The following is a 23,065-nucleotide window of genomic DNA, read 5'->3' as shown; positions in this document are numbered from 1 at the left end:
TTTTTTTAGTCTGTTTTCAGATATATTGAACTATTGGACAAGAAAAACAAAATAGAGTTTGTTAAACACGTAGGAATAGAGTATACTTTTTGTATAATTGTCTTCTATAAAAATAGAAACATAATATGTAAATCTCAAATAAAAATTACTTTTAGTTACAGATGCCAGGCCTCAGTTGAACTATTTCCCTAGTGGCAGAACATTTTCCAGGGATTTAAGTGTAAAATCAAGCTTAGAAATGGCTGTAAGATGTTCTTTTGCTTGATATTATGGCATATTGAGACTACTAAATAATAAAGTAAAATCTTTTTAAAAAGAACAAGAAAATTAATGTAATTAGCTATACTCTTTTGAATAATATACAAAGTAAAATTATTTTATACTTGGAATTGGGAGAAATGTAAGGGGGTCGGTATTTAAAAAAACATTTTTTCATTATATTCACAGTCAGATTGTACAAATTGACAGAAACCACGATTAAACTGACACTTAAAATAATTTTTAAAATTGGGTTGTGTTCCATTCTGCACAGTGTCTGTTAAATGTTATATTTGAGAATAGTCAAAAATATTTTATGAATTGACATGTGAAAAATCTCTTTGCAATAAATAACTAGATAATAAAAATGTATTTAATAAGCACTTTAATAATGCTATTATAACATTCTAGAGTTAAGGACCATTGATACAAATTGTTCTGCTGTTTGCTAAAACGTAAAAGCATGTTATAGGACAAATCATTTCCTATTTAATCTATTCTCTTTTGTTATACAGAAGGTCACCTTGTATATGTGAGGCTCAGAAGTTGCATCTATCTTGATGGAGACATTAAATGAAAGAGAAATAATCATCATAAAGAGAATTGATAATGGATTTGTAAATACATGGAAGAACAAAAAAGTAACCTAGTTCCATGTTCAAACTCAAAGAAAAGGATGGACCTATAATAGCAAAATTTCATGGATTCTTTCAATCATGAAATATCCTATTCTCATAAAAGAGGGCACAAAGAATTCCATTATATCGTATGCACATCTTTAACTTTTCCATTTTCAAAGTAGGCTTAGAAAGAACAAAGGACTTGGAACTGTTCAATGACATTATGCTAGGGGAAGTACTGTACTTGGGGTTCCATTCTGCCATCTCAAAGGGATTTTTTTTTTTTTTTTAGCTGTCAGAGTGCTTTTTAGCCTGTAGGTAGTGTATGAGCAGGGAGAATTCTGTTTGTTCTTTTAAAAATAGTCCAAAACATTTCAGTCTTTGTGAAAATTTCTTGAAGCTTAAATAGGAGATAAATTCAAAGTCAAATTCCCTATTAAGCCATCCATGTTGCTTGTTTCTTATTCCACTGAGAACAGTATATCAGAGTTCTACTGAGACTAAAATAAGCTCAATATAAAAATGGGAATAAACTATAGAAAAGTCTTTGATTTTACCTGAAAGTCAAACAGATCTTGAAGTTATACAAGGACACTTCTAGTTTGTTCTTTTATTTTTAAGGTTAAAAAAAGTTACAGTTGCCTATTTTAGTGGTCATGTCTTATTTAAAATCACCTGGCAGGGAAAAAATTAACAAGTACATATACATATTTGTCTGTGTATGTATGTGTGTGTGCATGAATAAATTTGGAGACCTATGGAAAATATAGACAAATAAAAAATCCCTGCTATTCATTTATAAAGCATTTCATTGAAATATCATTTTTTAATTGTAAAAATGGGTGGAAAAATAGAGTTGCTGAATCAATGGAGTTGACTTCAAGTAACAAAAATGCTATTTTGACAATTCTAACATATCAAAGACTCAATTTTAATATTCAGTGTGGTCCAATATCTAAGGTACTGTGTGTGATACTGAATTTTTAGAATTTTGAGGGATCTCATTATCTTATACTACATATAGAAAATAAAACTAAAATAAAGAGATTAATTTGATACAGATTTGATATATCATTTCTGGTCATGCCATAGTTCACTCTAGTAATTTCATTCTAGTAACTACTCAACAGCAATAACATCAAGGTTTATGGCATCTACTTCTGAACAGCATTGAACATTCTTATGTAAAAGGGAAGCAAATTAATGTATTTTCCATAAGCTATCTGACACAATAAAGAAATTTTGGGATATAATACTTTTTCAGGTCCTGGATGAAGACCATTGTGTTTATCTCCAAGGAAGGAGTATTAACATTTAATGCTGAGATGGAAAGGGCCCAGTGAATCATCAAGTTTTAGGTATAGGAAAGTGAACATTATCTATTTATTATTATTATTAACTTATTAATTTATCATTTATTGCATAAATATTTTCTCTTAGAAAGGTGGTATTAGAATATTTTAACGGTATTATTTATGCCTCATTATATTTTGTTGATTTCTTATACTTTTTCAGTTTTTTGCTCTCCCCTCCTCCTCCTCCCCCCACCACCCCAACATATATGCACATGCGCACACTGAGCTGGAGTCTGTATTTTGATATTTTCCCGAGAACAAAGTTTGTCTCTTTTTCTATTTAAATATTTAAAACAATTTAAATTTTTTTATTATTTCCCTTCATTATTTTTTAATCACATAACATTTAAAACATTCATAAAACATTCAAAAGAATATAATATATGAAGTACAATAACAAAATGAACATTTGTCAATCATCACCCAACACAAGAATGAGAACATTACCATAAACTTCCATTACTTATGTATTCTTTCCCTATTCCAGACCCCTGATCCTCCACCTAGGAGAAAGTCCACTGCACATCTTTCCAAGATAATTTCAAGCTGATTTGCAAAGCTGTTGAACCAGTTTGCACTTACAAAGAAAATGAAATGAGTTCTACTTTATCCACCACTATGATAGCACTTGCTATTTACAGATATTTATATTTTTCCAGTATATTAGATAGGCAAAAAACATCTAAGTGTGGTATTGATTTGCATTTTCCTAATGATTAATGAGATCAAGTATATTTCTCTTGTCCATATGTCTTTCAAGTTCCATGAAGTACATGTTGTATTAGCAATCTATTGCTGTGTAACAACTTACCACAAACTCTTTAGTTTAAAAAATAAAAAACAAAAACAAAAACAAAAACACTATGTCAGAATTTCCAGAATCAGGACTCCAAGCATAGCTTAGCTGGGTCCTTTGCTTTGAGTCTCGTAAGGCTACAATCAAGGCAATGAATAGACTTCATTTTCACCTGGGACATTCAAAATTGGGGAAGAATCAATTTTCAAGCTCATGCAGTTTGTTGGCTGACTTGATTTGTTTGACTGTAGGATGACGGATCTGGGCTTCTTGATAACTCACAGCTGGAAGGTACCCTCAATTCTTAGAAGGTACCCCCAGTTCCTAAATGCTGCCAATAGTTCGTTGCCATAAGGACTTTCTCATAATGGTAGCTTACTGTATTAAACATGTAAGAAGAGTCTTTAGCACAAGTCTGCTAGCAAAACAGTCTCATGTAATAGAACATAATCCTGGGAGTGACAGTCCATCACCTTTGCCAAATTCTACTGGTTAAAAGTTACTGGCCCCACCTACCAGGGACACAAATACTTAAATATCAGGAGGCAGGAATTGTGGTGGGGCGCTACATCGGTCTACCACACCTATTTATGTCATTAGCTTATTATTCTATTAGTTACTTTTCTTCTCAGCAATTGGCATGTTTTTATGCTGTCAGTTATTTATGTTGCATACATTTTCTATTTCACAACTTGTCTTCTCATTTCTTTATAATGAGGAAACATTCTTAATTTTAATGGAATCAAATTTATAATTTATGTTTCTGTGGTTATTGCTCTTTATAACTTATTTAAAAAGAAAGTTTCCTAATTCTAAAATTTTTAGGTTTTACACTTCAATTTCCATTGAGTTGGTATGTTCTGGGCCCTATAATCTGTTTTATTGGTCAGTATATCTGTCCTTTGTACCTAATGTTACTCTGTATTAGTTCTATAAGAAGTCTTGCTATCAGATAAGGCAAGCTCTCCCTTCTTATTCTTAACAATCCAAGAGTACTCTTTTAACATTTTAATTGAGTTTCATCAACTCTAGAGGTCAAAAGAGGAAGATATAAAAATTTTGTTATTGAATCTTCTTTCCACGAACATGAGGAATCATTTGTTATTAAAGTCTCCTTTAGGGGCGCCTGGGTGGCTCAGTCGTTAAGCGTCTGCCTTCGGCTCAGGTCATGATCCCAGGGTCCTGGGATCGAGTCCCACATCGGGCTCCCTGCTCGGCAGGAAGCCTGCTTCTCCCTCTCCCACTCCCCCTGCTTGTGTTCCTGCTCTCACTGTCTCTCCCTCTGTCAAATAAATAAATAAAATCTTAAAAAAAAAAAAAAAAAACCTTAAAAAAAAAAGTCTCCTTTAACATCTTTTAGTATAATTATATATATTTTTTTGGTCTTGCACATTTTTTTTAGGTTTTTTTTAAGATAAAATTTTTGTCACCATTATAAATTGTGGTTTTTGTTTAATTATGTTCCCTAATTTTTGTTTGTTTCTTTTGGTTGTTGCTAGGAGAGTAGAAATGTAATAATGTATTTGTATGCACTGATGTACTGATATTATAGTCAACAATTTGTCTAAACTCCCTTATTATGTCTAACAACTTGTTTGTAAATTATTGTGTTTAGTAAATTACTTGGTCATCTCTATGTAGAGTCATATCATTCCTAAATAATAACAGATTTGTTCTTTCCAGTCCTTAAGCTATTGATTTAATTTTTCATCTTATTGTAACATCTAGTATAGTGTTAGGTAATAATGCAGATATTTGGAACCTTGTTTTCCTGATTGTTCAGGGAATGCTGTTGGTAATTCTTCCATTTCTTTCCTTTTCCTTCTTGGTGAGACAGAACAAAGTAGATGTCCTCTCAAGTGGGTGAAGGGTGGGGGAGTTGGCCCAGTAGGCCAAAATGACTGCCAGAGTTCTACCATAGTGAGAAGGGGATCCACACTAGGTAATCCTGGCATTGGGCTTCAGAGCCCAATAAGGGTGAGTAGAGCACCTTCACAAAGGGGTAAACCCCTGCAGGGTGTTGAAACCCATGTGGAGGTGAGGAACCTATCCATATAGAACAGCCAGGTGTGGGGTATCACAACCAAGTAGGGTGAGAGTAGCATACATGTGTGAGGGGGTCAAGATGCTGACTTTTGGTATCCTTTTAGAGTCCTCCTCTGCAATGAATAGGGATAACTTATGTTACCAATATGATATTGTAGAAGTGATGGAGTGTGATATCTGAAGCTGGATCATAAAAGGCATTGAAGCTTCTGTCTTGTTATTTTGGATTACTTGCTCTAGGGCAAACCAACATCAATACTGTGAAGACACGGGGTGCCTGGGTGGCTCAGTCATTAACCATCTGCCTTCGGCTCAGGTCATGATCCCAGGGTCCTGGGATCCAGCCCCACATTGGGCTTTCTGTTCAACGGGAAGCCTATTTCTCCCTTTCTCACTCCCCCTGCTTGTGTTCCCTCTCTCACCGTCTCTCTGTCAAATAAATAAATAAAATCTTTAAAAAAAAAAAAAAAATACTGTGAGGACACTTAAACCAGCCTATGGAGAAACTCACATTGAGAGAAACTAAGGCTTCCCACCAAGAGCCAACATAGAACTAACACTACCTGCCAACAGTCATGTGAATGAGCCATCTTGAGACTGAATCCTTTAGAAAACTATAAACCCAGGAAACATCTTGACTATAACTTCTTGATCCAGAACGACCCAACTAAGCTACCTCTGAATTCCCTACCCGAAGAAACACTGAGCTCATAAATGTTTGTTGCTTTAAGCTGCTAAATTTGGGGGCAATTTGTTTTATACCTTTCAAGTAGGTTAATATAAAAAGAAAAATATAATTTAAAAAGCATATAAAATATTAATCACCCTCATTCTAGAAAATCCAAGTTTACACAATGACAAAATTTTTGTCTATGACATTGCACATTGGAATATGTGAAAGTGTAGATACATAGGCAACTTCATATATTGTTGATGGGAATATAAACCATAAAATCCTCTGAAGGCAAAACCTTAATACGTGTATCCTGACTTCTGGCTCAACTGGGAGTTTGAATCCATATGTTAAACTCTCTTCCCTTTGTCACCAAAACGCTACTTAGAAAGGGGGGCACAGAGTATTCTAACTAACTTCAGTCTGCTGCAACAAAAATGGAAAAGAAAATTTTCAGAACAGCAATGAATATTCCTTCCAGGGAGACACATAAAACTAAAGCTCCTTCCTTGCTTCCCTCAGGCAAATAGACCTATAGTGCAGCAAATTAAGATCCAGCAAATCTTAACTTTCCCTTCTCTTTTCCTCATAGACACATTGGAATGAGGACTCACAGTCTTGGAGCCAACTTGTTTTGGCTCCACTTCTGAAGAAAGGCCTCCCCTAACCCATTAAATACAAGCAGACAGAGATAGACTCAGACACATGAGCAGGGCCAATATGAGAATCAAAACAAATGTTTCCCTGTGAAATATTTCCGTATTACTTCAAGAAACAGAAGGAAACTTCAGAAAGTCTATAACATATTCTCAGTGATTTTAGAGGCTTTGGCATCTTTTAGCAATCAAGAAATGAAATTAAAACTGCCATGTCATAGCCATTCACATTGTTAAATAATTTTAACTGCTCTTGTCTTGTGTGAAGACAAGAGAAATAGAAACTCTTAGGCAATGTTAATTGGAGAATAAATTGGTATAGCCATTCTGAAAGAAAATTTAAAATATGTAGTAAAACCTGTCTATAGAGAGCAAACTGATAGTTACCAGAGGGGAGGTGGGTGGATGGGTTAAATAGCAGACAGCATTAAGAAGTATACTTGTGATATATGGAAGTTGTTGTATGGGAGTGTTGAATCACTATTATTATACACCTGAAACTAATATTATACTGTTTGTTAACTGGAATTAAAATAAAAACTTCAAAATAATTTTTTTAATTTATAAAAGAACTTTCAGATAATCAGATTTTTTGATCCTGTAATTGCACTTCTAGAAATTTATCATTATAAATAGGTGAGACACACTAAAATGTATATGTATAAGGTATTTATTGTAGATTAATTAAAATAGAAAAATAATCTAAAATGCCTAACATTAGAAAATAAATGATAGTATTGGGATGCCATACAATTTTTATTTGACTAAAACTGAAAGTAACTTAGCTCATAAGTGTGCATTTCAATTTGGAAGCAAAGAAAAAGATAATTCAAATTAAGATGGACAATAACTGTTATTATTTCAGTTTATTTCTGTTCAATTTATTATTTCAACTGAGTTAAATCAAGATTCTCTTTCTCTTCATTCTCTATTTTTCTCATCCAGAATGGTCTAAATTCCCAGCTGGCTTTCTGGATGTCCCTGATTCAATAGATAATCATACATTTTACACACAGTCCTCTGTCTTACTTACTTGCCTGGCCTGATCTTTGGTGTGCCTGGTATCCGCTGTATTCATTGCATCTACTACTTATATCCATGGTTCCATCATGACTTATTTCCTTAAAACCCTTGTTCTCTGAGATTGCCTCATCACAATGCTAGTTCTCTACTGGTTGGCTGACCTTCTTGCCATTTTCTAATCCCTTCCTAACCTGAGAGTCAGGGAGCCTCAGTCACCTGTACCATGTTGAATATTCAAGACTTTCTACATAGACTCTTCTCTTGCCATGGCTCATACTGTACTTAAGTACTGGGTCCTATGTGAAAACTCCCATAGCCCTGCAGTTTCCACCATTCAACCCTGGAAAGCCTGTTCAGAGCCCCATCCCTTTCACATCTAGAGTTCTAATATCAGAAGGGGACCGTGACAATTGTTTGCTCTATTGTCATGCTCTTTGATATCCCATCCCCTGTCAATTAGTTGTATTTACATGATTTTGGATGGGAAAGAGCTCTTCAGGAAATTAGTCTGTAGTCTATGTTATAAATTTTCACTTTTATTCTTCCAAGTTTTGGCTTCTTGGAAACTAGGAATCTGGTCCTGTCTCATGAAAGCCTGGTATTTGCAAATAAAAGCTTTGTTCTCAAGATTTTAATACACTTCAAAATCCCATTTTTCACTTAAATTAACATAGTATTTTTGGACTGTGATATAACCTCACATTTAGGGCAGCATGCATTTAAAGTAACTGCTGTCTGAATGGTGGTATGGGATAATGTGATAAGGAAGGATAGGGAGAAGCAATTTTTTTTTATTATTATCCCATTCATGAGAACACACACAGAAATGAGAATGAAAGAAAATATGCTAAAACATTTAAGTGGTTATCTGTGTGTCTATATTCCATTTTTCTTTTTTGGTTTTCTATAGTGATATTTCTGTAATGAATATGCTGCTTATATAATCTATTAAATTATTGTCAAAGATACTAGCTGGTTTGGGGATATTTTTTGTTTTGGGGGGGTTTGCTTGTTGTATAACAGTTTTGAGAAATCTCTTAGCCTCACTCTTTTTGATATTATTGTTAACACATTAGAATCTCTGGCTCCTTTTTTAAGATTATTTCTCACTCTTTCCCTCATCATTTGAATCTATGTTCTTTTGGATCAGGAATAAAGTTTTCTAATTTTCCTCTGCAGCATCACAGCATGTAGTATATACTCAATAATTCCTTGTCAAGCAAAATAAATTATAAGACTTCTAGTATCTGATTGACTTTGGACCTGGATCCCACCTGATGTACTCTTACTGAGAACTCTGTTTCCAGTCAAGATTTTCCCCCATAAACCCTCTGTTTTTAGTTTGTTCATTGTCCTATTTTTCAAGAATCAAATAGAATGTCCAATGTTCCTGTGATTTTATCATTTGAAGGCTTTGCAACCAAGATCCACCATGAAAAGATACAGGCTGTTAAAATCCCTACTCTCTAGTTCAACAGAGGAAAGACATAAAAACATTCAGGAAGAAATTCAATACCTCTTTCTTTGAAGTATGTTTTTGTTTCTCTTAAAATACTCTATTTCCCTGGGTCCCTAGAGTCTCTTGGACAATACCCAAGAGAGAATTTTTAAGTACCCAGTGTGTTTCTTATTTGTTGACTGCTGTTGGAGTTTTCCTCTTTAAATTCAATGTGGCTAAGAACAACTTTCTTCAAGACAACAGGGAATTTGCTTTATTTGAAAGGAGATATCAAATTTTAGTGTATGATTTCAATGGAAAAACTAAAGTAAGGAAACTAATACATACTGAAAATAGGATGTTTAGATCTGCTACATTGCAAAAGAATGATGTCTCTTCCCACGGAGGCTGAGGTTGGCTACCTTATTTCTATCCCTCTGAAATAATGTAGTTTGAGTAAATCATTTAAATAAATTAAAATGTTTTCAAATTATTGTATGAAACTTGTACTGTAAATTTTTAAGTGAGACATAATAAGTGGGGTATCATGCAAACATTTGTCCCTCTGCCACACTACAAATATATCTTATTTACCAAAGAATGTTTTAGAAGATATTTTATTTCTATTTCTTTAAAAAAATGTTATTGTTAAGGAAGCCTTGGTAAATAAATGGAAAAGGATTTTTAGAGATGTCAGTGCTGTTTTTCAGATAAAATTATCTCAATCCTCTCATTAAAATTTAGTGAAAGATAGAACCAGAGAAGCATCCTGATACTTGGGTTTGTTGTGCAAAAGTGGATCTCTGGAAACTGCCAAGACCATTTATGTTACACAGACTCTTCTTCTTCTTCCTTTTTTTTTTTTCTTTTAAATGAGCAGTGAAGCTTTTTATTCCCCCCATTCCATGTTTTATAGCTGAGTCACATTTTTTATTTACAAGACACCTGCCTCCCCTGTCACACATCTCTGAAGCAAAAATCAGGGACTAAGAAAGTCCAATTTTAAATTCAATCAGCACACAAGCCATTTCATGCAATGGATTCCATTCCAGCCACTGTCTCAGCCTATGTGTCTCATGTAGTTAAAAAAAATAAATAAAAATAAATAAAAATAAATTTTTAAAAAAAGCCTTCTTCTCAAGACTGATCATGTACACAAGATGGCTAAAATCCAGTTTAAGTCTGCCCAGGTGTAGGATTATTGGCAGTAGTCCTAGTCCTAGCCTTAGTGATTGACTTTAACCCCTTAGAGCCTCTTCTGTGTTCCCAAGAAATGCTGATGTGTAATATTTTAACTTCCCTAAGCTCCAAATTTTAGACACCAAAATGCTTTACAGAAGAAAATTTTACACAATTGCAAATACATAACATGTCTGCATGGCTCTTGGAAATTAAAGTATCCTGTGAGTTTTACATGAAAATATAATTTTATAGAAGTCTCTGGAGTGAAGAGGGTAAGAAAAGAGGACAAATAAAACAGTCATGTTCTAAAGGGGAGAAAGTTGATAATGCTTAGGCATAGGATTGCTTCTAAAATCAGTTAGAGTTGATTTCTTGAGTTTGTCATTCTTCTAACTCTGAGCCTAACTGGAATGTGTTACATCGTAGTCACAATCTAAATAGCCTTTTTTTTTTCTTCTAAATTGACTTTTTAAAGGAGATACAGGTTTGGAGACCTATTATTGGCACATAAACTGACATTCTATGTTCTATTCAAAAATCAGAAGGCCAGATTTTCTAAGAAAGTACCTGATTAGAGAAATTCCACAAAGTGAACAGAAATGACAACTCATGTTCCCTTTCCACAGGTGCAAGATTGTAATTACTATGGAAATGCCATTTCCCATTGCTCACAGGAGCCTGAGAAGAACTTCATCCTATCCTCCACCTCAATCTCTAACCGATGTCTGCACCTGCCCTTCTGTTCCCAAATACTTCTGAAGTCAGTTCCAAGAGCAGCTCAATAGAATGCAACTTGGGATGAAATAAAACCAAGGCTCTTTTAGTGATCCAGCTGGGTTATGACTTAAATTTAAAGGAATATCAAATCAAATACTGTGACCCTTGATTTTCTAATGCTCAGTGTCAATCTAGAAACTTATTTGAGTTGAGTAACAATAAAGGGAAAAAAAATTCACCTGGTTATATTCAGAGAGGGAGAGTGTTGGGGTAAATGTCTTACCAAGTAGTTTGGTACAATGAATAAAAGGTACCATTTTCCCTATATATACATATTAGCAAAATAATTTTATAAAACACATTAATAATTATAGAGATCTGAAATTTTTCATTTGTCATAATTTTATAAATGTTAATAAAATTAGCCTTTTAATAACTATGATCCAGTAATGAATTAGTTTATATTAGAGTAATAGTTGAGCCCTGAAATCATAAAAAACATCTACAATAAAAAGTTGACTTTTAATCAAAAAGCTAAGAGAGGGAGTCAGTATCCTCCAGTGTAGAATTAGCATTTAGCCACCCACAATAGAATTATTCCCAACAGTCCTTTTTTTTTTTTCTTCTCATATTTTTCAACATGGTACTAGAATGGCAAATTTGGGAAGAAGACAGGAAAGACTTTATTGAAGCATATGAGAAAGAACAACTAATTCTATCCAAACTTGACATGGTACACAGTAGAAGCAAACAAATCATCATATCCCCTTTCTTGCCTCATAAATTTATAGTTTAAATAACTAATGAAAAAGGAGGATGGGGTGGAACAGAGTTGTACTTAACCTTCAACAACCATGATTTAAATAATAGCTGTCTTATACTTGTATGCTAGAGATTTTAAACACTTGATTCTTTTTTAGTTATTTGGGGTTCAATACAAGCCTTTTAAATACAAAAACATGACAGCAATCAGTGATACATACTGGTCCTAGAGAAAAGTGATCAATTTTTTGTCAGCCAATAGATTAGAGAGAGGGAGGGAGGGAGGCAGAGAGAGAAAGAGATAATGAATGACTAGACTTTGGGGAAAGAATGCCAGGAATTTTCATTTTAAGAGGCATTATTCAAGGAGTTTCCTTCTTGTGAAAACTAAACTAGGGAGAATATAAGTGTTAAAGATATTCAATTTTGACCTGTATATGCCCAATTCAAAAACTTTAAAAAGAGATAGAGAAGGATTTTTAAATTTGATTCTTAACTCTTTATCTTCGCCAAGACACTGACATTTTGAATTGTGGTTTTGCCAACCACAGAACTTGTCAGGGATGAAAGCAACTCCCCAGGTTTAGCAAGGGTGAATTGTATGGGTCCTGACTCCTACTGGCAGTTACACACATTTTTTTTCTGCATATCATATGTGTACATATCCAACTTCCTGTTATCATACTCTGAACATCAAACACTTTCAACTCTAAGCCATCTCTTCACTATGGTAAAGTGATCCCCTTGTTTTATCTAGTGCTTATAAACCCATTTCCCAAAATTTTCACTTCGTAGGGCGGTAATGAAATTTTACGGGAACAGTAAAATTAGTACTCAATATACTGGAGTATTAGAATAAGCAATGCTGCTTATCAACACTTGATCATCTTGTTTTATACAAAGTAATATTAAAAATATTTGACATCTATTAGGATAATTACATCAGAGCAGACACCAGTTCCATCACCCATGAACAACAGGCTCCTGCACCAGGGCCTGGCTACTAAATATGAATCTGATGTTAAATACTAAATTATATATACATACACACATGTAATTATATGTACATACATGCAAAGATTCACACATATCTTCATAAATTGTACAATGATTCTTGCAGCATCATGTGACCGTGACCCTCCTCTTTGTCATGTGTTATTACAAACGAGAAGCCAATCAAGAAGGATCATTAAATTATGTAAGTATCCGTTAACATCCTTCTAAGAAATTGACGAATACCTTTATTTGAAAAACAATGTGTTGTGCACACATGGAGGATTATTGTTTCATTCTTAAGAAGACTTTTTAGATATTTTGCAAATGATTAATTGAATTGATGCAGTTAATAATATGATATGCAGATCTTTAAACACTTTGAAGATATTTACAGCCACATTTTTTGTAAGTTTAAGAAATTACTTTAGATTTATGTGAGCAGACCAATATTATCACCTGTATGTTTTCCTTTTAAAATTAATTCAAAGCCATAATTCATTCTTTGAGATTTCATGAGATAGGTATTCTATATCTGATGCTACACCAGTTATAAAACATTAATCTTACTGACTAGGAACATATAAAACAAAATATTTCTATACAATAATTTGTCAGAGTCTACCTTACTAGGAAGCCCCTTCTAATCAGTCCATTGGTAACGTATCGTAGGCCACCCAAGTTTTTTTCTTCACAGTTATATGCTGTACAAGGCAGGCTTGCCCCCAGATATCTTTGCAGAAGCATCATTCATGGTTTAGAATTATAACCTCATCCCATGCATATGATCCTTGCAAGTCCCATAATTGCTTGAAGGAAGGTTTTGCTTCTTTAAAAAGTGACATTGCCTTGGCCAGTTTGCAATTGATTAAAACCGGGCTCTAATTAGGTGAATTTGTTAAAGTTTTCTATTTAAAATAATTGAGATATGGCCCTGTAAGCAGTGGGCCATATCATCTATGTCATATTATAAATGGAATGGAGCTCATGTCACGGTTGCTTTTGGATAATTTGTGCAATTGTCTGTGAAGTGCTGCTAGACAATTTCCATGAGTGACTGTTTTGTCTTTTCATTCAAAAAAGCTTCATAATGGGCTATTAAGCTTGTTTTCTGGAGATATACATCGATAATTTAAACAGCAGTTTGGTCAAAATTGGCCCATCACTTGTTTTTAGCAATACATATTTCTAGAAATTTAATTTTTTAAATAAATTCACAGGATGAGATCAGCAAAACATAGAAATGTCCACCCATCCATAATCTCTGTCCCAGAAAAACTGAAGCACCTTTAGTGATACAGGAATGGGGGAGACTGAAAATGAAAGGATAGCTAACAAAAGATAGAGCAAAAGTTATAGCACACAGAAGGGGGAAAAAAAAACTACTTTTTGACAAAAAAGTTTTTAAAGGTCCTTCAAATTTGATATAATTGGGCTTTCACCATGCTCTGATCTTCACTGCTGATATTCGAAAATCTCACATTTTTCTTATCCCCCACTGAGAACTGCCCTGTCCTGTTTTTAGTCAGAGGTAATTTTATGTTGAGGCTATGAAACCTCTTAAAATAGTTTTTCATTATTTATGATCCACAGATGTGTATCAGAGGTATTGTTCTGTTCAGTGCGGCACACGGATGCCTCAGGGTACCCTGAGATTATCAATGCTCTCCAAAGAGCTGACTTCAAATCATTCTGGAAGCTTCCTCAGTAAATATTTCACTATCGACCTGGGTTTAAAGAGATTGCTATTATTGAACAGGGTAGTCAGCTACCTTAAAGTTTGAATTGCCCCCCAAATAACGAGGTACACTTGATCGCCTTTGCCCAGCTCCATTTTTTATTTTTTTATTTTATAGGAATGATCTTCAGCCCGTAAGTGAACAGATAAGCTTTTTAAAACAGGGATATGGACGAATTGTCTTCTTTTTCATGAATACAATTTCTGTTTCGACAGAATGAGCACTCTCAGAAGTGAATTATAGCCTCAGCAAACTCTGTTTTAACCTGGAGTCGTGCCTCCCACGGTGTTACATCAGACGGATTTTCTGAGTTACGTCAGACGGATTTTCTGAGTTACGTCAGACAGACTTTTCTGAGTTACGTCCAGAGATGCAGAAGCCACCAAGCGGAAGCGTTAGAGGCAGAGAGCGGGAGACACAACCCCACAGAGGCTGTCGCAGGACATAGCTGTCATCTTACTATAAGCGTTACTGTGCAAAACTTTAAAGCTCTCTAAGATGTGGTTGGTTTCAGTTCACAGAGATTTAAGACAAGCTGTGTTTGTACCACACATGAAACTTTTAATGTGAATTTGGGGTTCTAATAAATTTAAAACCTCAAAATAAAATTTGGCAGCCACATGTATGATTGGAAAAATCTCTCCACTGGCTTTAATACAATCTAGCCTAGAACATGTACATCAGATAAATGATGTGGCTATTTAATTATTTTCAAGACCATCAATGCATTTTAATTATGTCAGTGATACTCCCTAAAATGGTTCTTTTGGAAGTCTCATATACTCAATAATTAGAGTCCACACAGCCTAAGTTGATTATCAGGAGATGACTTCCTTTTTTAATGAGTAAAAGTATTTCTCTCTCTCTCCATTTAATATAAAGCAAAGGTCATTTTTGAGGGAGGAGGGGATAAAATAAAATTTTTGCTACTTTTAAAATGTTATTTTGCTTTAGGTGATAACTGAGTAAACAGACATCGGGGTCTCTTAACATAACTGTCTACATGATCATTTGAAGAAATTACACTAGTTAAATGTCATGCCAGGAAATGTGGAAGAAATTCAGATGAAAATTAGTCCGTAAATAACCTCGTATGCTCTCAAAGGAAGCAATTACCACCCAGAACACACTTTCAGTGACTACTGGGGTGAACACAATCTTGATCAGTGTGTTGACAGACCCTGATTCATTACAAACTCGCCTTCCTGAGAAAGTGATCGCAAGATTCTGTGGTGAATCGCTAGTATTCCAAAAGGATTTGGGTTTCTTATGCAGATAGTTGCCCAGCATGTGACCCTAAAGCAAATTGCCCCTTCCTGAAGGAAACTGCCCTGAAATACATTGCCCATTTATTCACCCACTCTCTAAACTGCTGTGCACCAATTGAAAATTCCAGGGCATGACTTTTCCTGGAGCTGTCCTCTATCTTAATTTAAGCTGTCCAGAAAAAGACAGGGCATCCAAGGTTTCCCACCCCCTCCTCTGCAGTCCCAGAGAAACTGCTGTCATTGTGTTACTTTCTGCTGGCCAGGCAGGTATGAGGCTTCCACTGAGGTGGATGTTAAAACAGCCACATGGGTCAGCAGGCAGATGGAGAAAGGGACTGGGGATAGCGAAACAGAGCACGCTTCTTAAAAGACAGCCTACCATGGGGTCACACACATGGTGCTGGGTGATCTGACGCTGCAGTACTGACAGTTGTGGGCTAGAATTTTAAAGCTGGATGTTTTTCTAAAATTATTTTGTCTGGCTCAGTGCTTCTAGATTATTTTATAGGGTATTCTGACATATTGTTTAAACATCTTAACTAAAACTTTCTTTGGAGATCTGACAAAGATATAGAGATTTTATAATAAGCCAATCAATCCCATTTTTATCAGAATAATTTATCAGAATTGTGAGAGCCATGCTGAATCATTTAAATGAGACAAACAAAAACCAGGAGGTCAGGAAGAAAAATAGGAAGAGAAAGAGTTGAAAATACAAGGAAATTATAGGGTAAATAGTTTCCTATCCCATTCAGTAATGTGATCTTTCAACTCTAAGGAAATAGAGCCTCAGAGGCTCTGGAAAGTACAACTCTCCTTGGCAACGGCTAGATTGGTGATTAGACCACCAACCCTTCAGTAGAGCTTCATTTATGCTAGTTTCCAACACCAGAACTAGATATCCAATTTCCAGTACCCAGCCCTTTTCCATACTCTAGGGCTTCTATCCGAAAGATAGCATGCTTTTAGGAACACAGCTATATAACACCAATGGAAGTAATTATTCATGAGGAAGACCTGCCCTTCATCCTCCGCAGTTTTTCCAGTAAGTGAGTTCAATTGTATTCTCTCAGACAGGGTGACTCTGGGGTTGCTTTTATGCACAGATGGAGGAGCAATCAACCAACATCAAGGGTCTAAAGCCCAAGAGAGCTGACATCGATAGTGACTCAGATTCCCACATTTTCGCCACTTCAGAGGAAAGCATTGAAACCAAGGCTACCACAGTGAAAATCCCCAGGAGGTGGCATTTACAGCATAATATATATGAATGGTGCCACTGAGAATTATACAGAGCATAACCTAGAAGGCCAACGTTTGAATCCACTTGAAGGCATTTAAGAAGCAAATTTTCCCCCCACAGGAAAACAATGTATTACATCAGTTTTACCCATCAATTCCTTTTTCCCTGTATCAGTCTGGGTTCAACCAGAGAAAGAGAAACCAGCAGGAGCTATATATTGAGATATTTGTTGCAAGAAATTGGCTTACCTGATTGTGGCAGCTGGTTAGGTGACTCTGAAATCCAGAGGGCAGGCCGTCAGGAAGGACAGGCTGGAAACTCTCAGGCATGGGCAGAAGCTGTTGCCTGGTGGAATTTCTTCTTCTTCAGGGAAGCCTCAGCTCAGCTTTTAAAACCTTTCCCCTGATTGAATCAGGCCTCAGTTCTGCTTTTAAGACCTTTCACCTGATTAAATCAGGCTGATCCAGACTACCTGTGAGACACTCCCTTATTTAAAGTCAACTAATTATGGGCATCAATCACAAAATCTACAAAATACTTTTACAGCGATATCTTCATTAGTATTTGATTAAATACCTACAGACTAGATTGTAGCCTAGTCAAGGTGACATGTAAAACTCACCCTCAAATTCTCCTCCAAAAGAAGAAAAAAATTACTGATCTAGATTTCCCACATTAATAGTAAAGAAAAAAACTACCTGCCAGGAGAAAGGATTCAGTCACCTTGTGATGGTTACTTCTGTGCCAACTTGACTGGGCCACAGGGATGTCCAAAGAGTTGGTAAAACATTATTTCTAGGTATGTCTGTGAGAGTGTTTCTAGAAGATATTAGCATTTGAATTAAGTAAAGCACATGGAGTGTGGGCAGGCATCATCCAATCCATTGAGGTCCTGAAAAGAACAAAAAGTCAAAGGAAAATTTGAATTCACTCTGTGCCTTACTCTTGAGCTGAGACTTCAGTCTTCCCTACTCTCAGTGTTCATGGTTCTCAGTGCTGGAATTACAGAACCACACCACCAAATTTCCTGGTCTCCACCTTCAGACTGTGGGACTTCTCAGCTCTCATGATCATGTGGGCCAATATCTTATAATAAATCTCTTCCTAGATCAGTAAGTAAATAGAGAAGTGGGTATGTTTATCTATCAGTCCATCTATCTCTCTCTCTTTCTGGTTCTGTTTCTCTGGAGAACTCTGACTAATACACACTAATTTTGTCTGAGTGAGCTAGGTCTCTATCTAGAAAGAGTGAATAGACATAAAAATAAGTGAGGATATAGCCAAAAGAAGAAAAGACTCAAAATTTAAAGTGGATTTACCACTGTATTTGAGGAGTAAAACAGTATTTTAATATATTGGTATGCTTTTATTCCCCATGATTTTCATTTATTGTAATTCCCTTACATCCCATAGCCCTTCCCTCAACCAGACTAAACCCAGAGACATCCACTGCCTCCAGGAAAGGTTGTGAAATCACAGGCATGTGAATATCAGAAGCCAAGACATAAACAAGGAATTTAGAAGAAAAACGATCTGTCTGATTCAGTTTCCTCCCATCCACGTCCCAAATTCCCAAATTAGTTAAAATTTGCTTTAAGGATAATAAGGAAAGGGCAGAAGAGGGAGAGAAAAAGGAGTGAAATAGGCAGGATCTTGGTAGGACAATGGCTAATACCCTGAACACATGCCACTGAGTTCTAAGTCAAGGAGGGAGGAATGATAAATAGTTCAGAGGATCTAAAAGTAGAAAGACTTGCATTTCCCGCCTCATCAGATCTATCCACAGATCTGTGAAAGAGGAAATAGAATTTTTCTGCATTTTACATAGGAAGGATCAGAAGAAACACCTGAATTACAGGACTGAGATCACCTCATCGTATGATGTAAAGGAGCAGAGCATTGCCAATGATGAGGAGATTTCATCTGGTTAAATTAGTGATGCTTATGAGAAATGGCTTTGCCTTGTGAGTGCTTTGACACTTGTTGCCCTGGAACCAATTTAACCTCAAAATTTGTTAGATTGGTGTCTCTGCTACCAGCCATTCCCATTTATGGCTGATGTCTTCACCACTTCATTCCATAACTTAATAAATGTGTGCATCGTACAATACCCAGATCATATGAACATTTGGTCCTGAGACTTCTAATTAGATGCCATAATCACTCCATTCTGTATTTCCATGGTTTAAGCGTCACAGAATGGCTTTATTATGGGATGGTATTCATGCCACATTTTTATTCCAGAGAAAGCAACATCTGCAAGAAGTCTTAGATTCCATGTGCTGTCAGTAAGATGCCCGTCTCGGAGTCATAAAGGCCTGACAACACATAGGACTTGGGAGTTTGAACTATAATTTGATGACATGTTTCTGCCATACCTTACCTGTTCATTTCCTAGCCGATGCACTGACTTTTAACAAGAACTGTTATATCCTGGTCCAAGTTTGCATCACTAGGAACTCACTACCGACGAAACCCAACCTTGCTGAAACTCTCAGTTGCTCACCATTAATGGCATATTTGGATTGCCTGTGGGGTTGCAGCTGATGTGTAACCTCTCCCTCACTCAAGCATATTGTTAGTCCATAGCCCTGAGTGCAGAAATAATTGACAACCTGCTCCATCTCCTTCTGTATAAGCCTGCAGGGCATAGTCATCCACGTTAAACAACTGCTAGGTGACTGCTTCAAATATTGCAGGCTTCTACTGAATCCTGCTCAAGGGCAAGAACTTTCTGGAAGAGGAAAAGGAAATCTTTATCCCAGTGTTCAAGTTTCTGATTGCATCACTAATCAGGACTACAGAAGAGATGCAATACTCTACAATCTGGAGGCAAACCCATCTGAATCCACTGGATGTGGACAAGAGATAAAGCGGAGCTATGCACATTGCATTGTCACCTGTGTTTGGCAGCTTTTCACCCTGGCAGCAGTAGATATATGGTATATTTTTCCTTTGAATGAATTTGCATATAAAAAGAACTAGATTATTGACAGAAAATTGACCTTTCCAATTTGAATAACTTAAATTTTCTTTTCCTTTTCAAGTTTTCTCAAAGTTGTGGAAACATTTTCCACAGATATAACACTATTTTATTCATTATTGGTCACTATTCTGGTTATCTATTAGTACATAACAAACCATTTCAATACTTAGCTGATAAAAAAGATTAATCAGTGAGGACAAACCTTCCCAGAAGCCTCTGGGGAACATCTTCTTATACTTCAAAGGCCAAAACTAGGACACGTGCCACCCAAAACCAGGGCTAGATTCCATTTTTATTCAATTCAAGAGGCCTCTACTTGATATACTATCTTCAATGAAATTTTGTTAGCAATGAAAAATGAGAGACTGACTTTTATAGACAGTAAACAGCATCTACACAATGACTTTTCTGCATATTTGTATTAGAGAAGAACACTTTTTATTGTCGCTTATGGTGAAGGCAGTGGTCTTCCACGCAAGCCCCTACATGACTTAGTCTCACCTACATTTGTCTTGTGTCTGATTCCTCTTGATTTTACTAAGTGAGAAGTTGCCAATTTTCTTTTACAGGGGGAATTTATTTGGCAAACTTTCATAACCTACTTACGTATAATTTTTTAGAGGGCTTTAATTTTTTTTTTCTCCCATGGCAGGTGTAAGGCAGAAAATAGAGGTACTCTACCAATACAATAGCCATAGTACTCCAGAATGGCAAACCCTTGGCCTGTATGTCCTTAGAAATTCTATTGTTGCTGTCCCCTCCCCCTAAAATATGAAAAGGGGATCCAAATTCCCTGGTTTGCGAGGAACCTATGAGAAAAGCTCTAATACGTCATAATTACCACTGGCCTCAACAATTACACATTTAAATTACAAAATCATGTGATGTCCATCCAATATCAATCCTCACATCTGTGAGTTAGTTCCGATCAGACAACAAGGCAAATTTGGAAGCTAAAAAAAGATCTGGGCTACTTTTGAAATACGATTTATTTAGGAAAGTCTAAGTATAGTTTTGGTAAATATACCTAAATCTCATCTCCTAGGCCACTCATTCCATAGGACTGTCAAAGTTGGTTGAAAACCTAAGATTTTTATAACTGGCTTAAATGCTCAACTAGAATTTTCTAGTTGAGCATTTAACTCTCTACTATTTTAGGTTTCCTGGAAAATAATCATTATTCTTTCTCTTTGGTGAGTTCTATATTAAGAGACCTGATATCTCTACCCTCCTCTCTTGACCTGAATTATGGAGAGGATTTGAGTGTCCTGTTCATTCATCTCCCATTTTTCACCTGGGAAGCATGTGCTAACCATCAACTATGTACAGAGACCTTGCTTAGCATCTGGACGGATAGGGTTTCTCATCTCACAGACTAGATAATCAAATCCAGTTTGAATAATGTAAAACAAAAACAAAACCCTTTGAGGGAAAAAAGAGTTAGTTAAAAAAACTGAAATATTATCAAGATATATAGTCAATGCAGAAAGTTTGAGAATGTTAAGTAAATGCTTATATGGGGATTGAATGGCTATGAAACATCAAGGTCTTTAGACGAAGAGCCATTTGTCTTCAAAAATGCTACTATAACTATTGGAGGTCAAAATGGTATTGAGATGATTAGATAAAAAAAGAAAAAAATTAAAAGATCAACACCTGCATATAAGGAGTTAGTGGAATAGATGTGACTCATTTTAAAATAATTAATAGATTAAGAGCAAGAGGAAAAAGTATATAGGTATGAGTATTTTAACAGAAATACTAAAATGAATTTGAACAAAGTAAATTGCACTTTGCATTTTAGGAAACATGTTTAAATTGGTAAAAGCCAGCTTACAGACAGTGCTGAAAACCCATAAACGATTTCTCAGAAAATTGATCAGATCGGGGAGGGGGGATCTTCATTGTCAAAGTATTAAACTCTTTAAATTGATCTGAGTTTCCTTCCTTTCTCTCTCTCTACTTATTTCTGATCCTAAGAGCCATGGCCTTATTCACATAAAACTTCAAGCAGTACAAAGGTTTAAGAAAGTAGACGTTTGACAAGTAGTTAATGAAGCCAAACCCTACCCTAGAGATATTCTCAGATTTTTGATTGCCAAGCCCTGAGCATCTGCCTCTTTGCTTTACTTGGGGGGTTGAAGAGGCCTCGCACAGGATCTGTTGACCAGGAGGCTGACAGAATGCTAAACATGCAGAGAGAGCACAATTCATTTTTCTTCTTCAACTTCTACTTGCTTAATCCCCAATTCTCCTCCCTGTCACCATGTGCAGAAGAGGCTGATAATTCATGCCTGCAATCCTCTAGACACAGTGCTGCCCTAGATACCCCAAGGCAACTCCATGTGCACTTTGCAAAGCTTAGCAACCGTCTTGGGCAGCCTAAGAAGGAAATGCAGAATGAGGGGATGGCTTCAAACACTACAGGGACCATCTAGCCTCAAGACCTCCACAGATGACATTTGAACAGTTGTGACTGATTATGTTCCAGGGAAACTGCAGCCATCCTGAATGGAGCACAGGTGTTTCTTCTTGGGTGAAAGGAAGGGAATGAAATGGGGAACACACTGCACACTGATAATGCATTATCATTGCTAAATTGGCATCTTTAATGATAAGTATGTAATCTCCAATGTTAAAAAGGCTGCATAATAAATATAACTCTCTATGCCTTATCTTTAAGCGAATTACATAAATCAATTACTTGGTTTAGGCTAAATCTTATCAAAGAAGAAATTATTTTGGTCCACAAATGAAAGGAAGTTTTACAAAGACATGAATGACAAGTAGCTAAGCATATTAAAAAAAAAAATTGATTCAGTGAATTCTGTTACCAATCTATCCAAAAAATTTGTAAGTAATTTAGCTATTTGGTATATAAATATATGTAGAGTTTTAAACTTCCTTTAAAGCAACATTTGTGGTTTTTATAGCTTATAAAAGAACCTGATAAATGTTATATATATTAGCAGCTGTTCCTGTAGAAAACAGCTGCTGGAAGGCAAAACAAAAGTTTTCAATGACCAAAAAATTCAGAGAATTGTTCATTTATAATAAAGTATCATACTTAGATTTGCTGATTTATGTGTGTGGCCAAACTGTAAGAAAATCTGTTTCCTTTGGGTATAAGAATTGTTAATATGTTATGGAGTAACTGCATGATCATTTGGTGATTTTAAACACACATACACACACACAAATGACAATAAGAGCAAAATTTAAATGTGTGAAAATATCATTTACCATAAAACATTCACAAATATTAGAACTGACCAGAAAAAAATTATGATTTAGGTATTTTTCAAAAATA

Source organism: Phoca vitulina, unplaced genomic scaffold, assembly GCF_004348235.1.
Source record: "Phoca vitulina isolate PV1807 unplaced genomic scaffold, GSC_HSeal_1.0 scaffold8, whole genome shotgun sequence".
In the NCBI taxonomy this organism is placed as follows: Eukaryota; Metazoa; Chordata; class Mammalia; order Carnivora; family Phocidae; genus Phoca; species Phoca vitulina.
The sequence above is the reverse complement of the archived record's forward strand: the minus strand, read 5'-3'. Positions refer to the sequence as shown.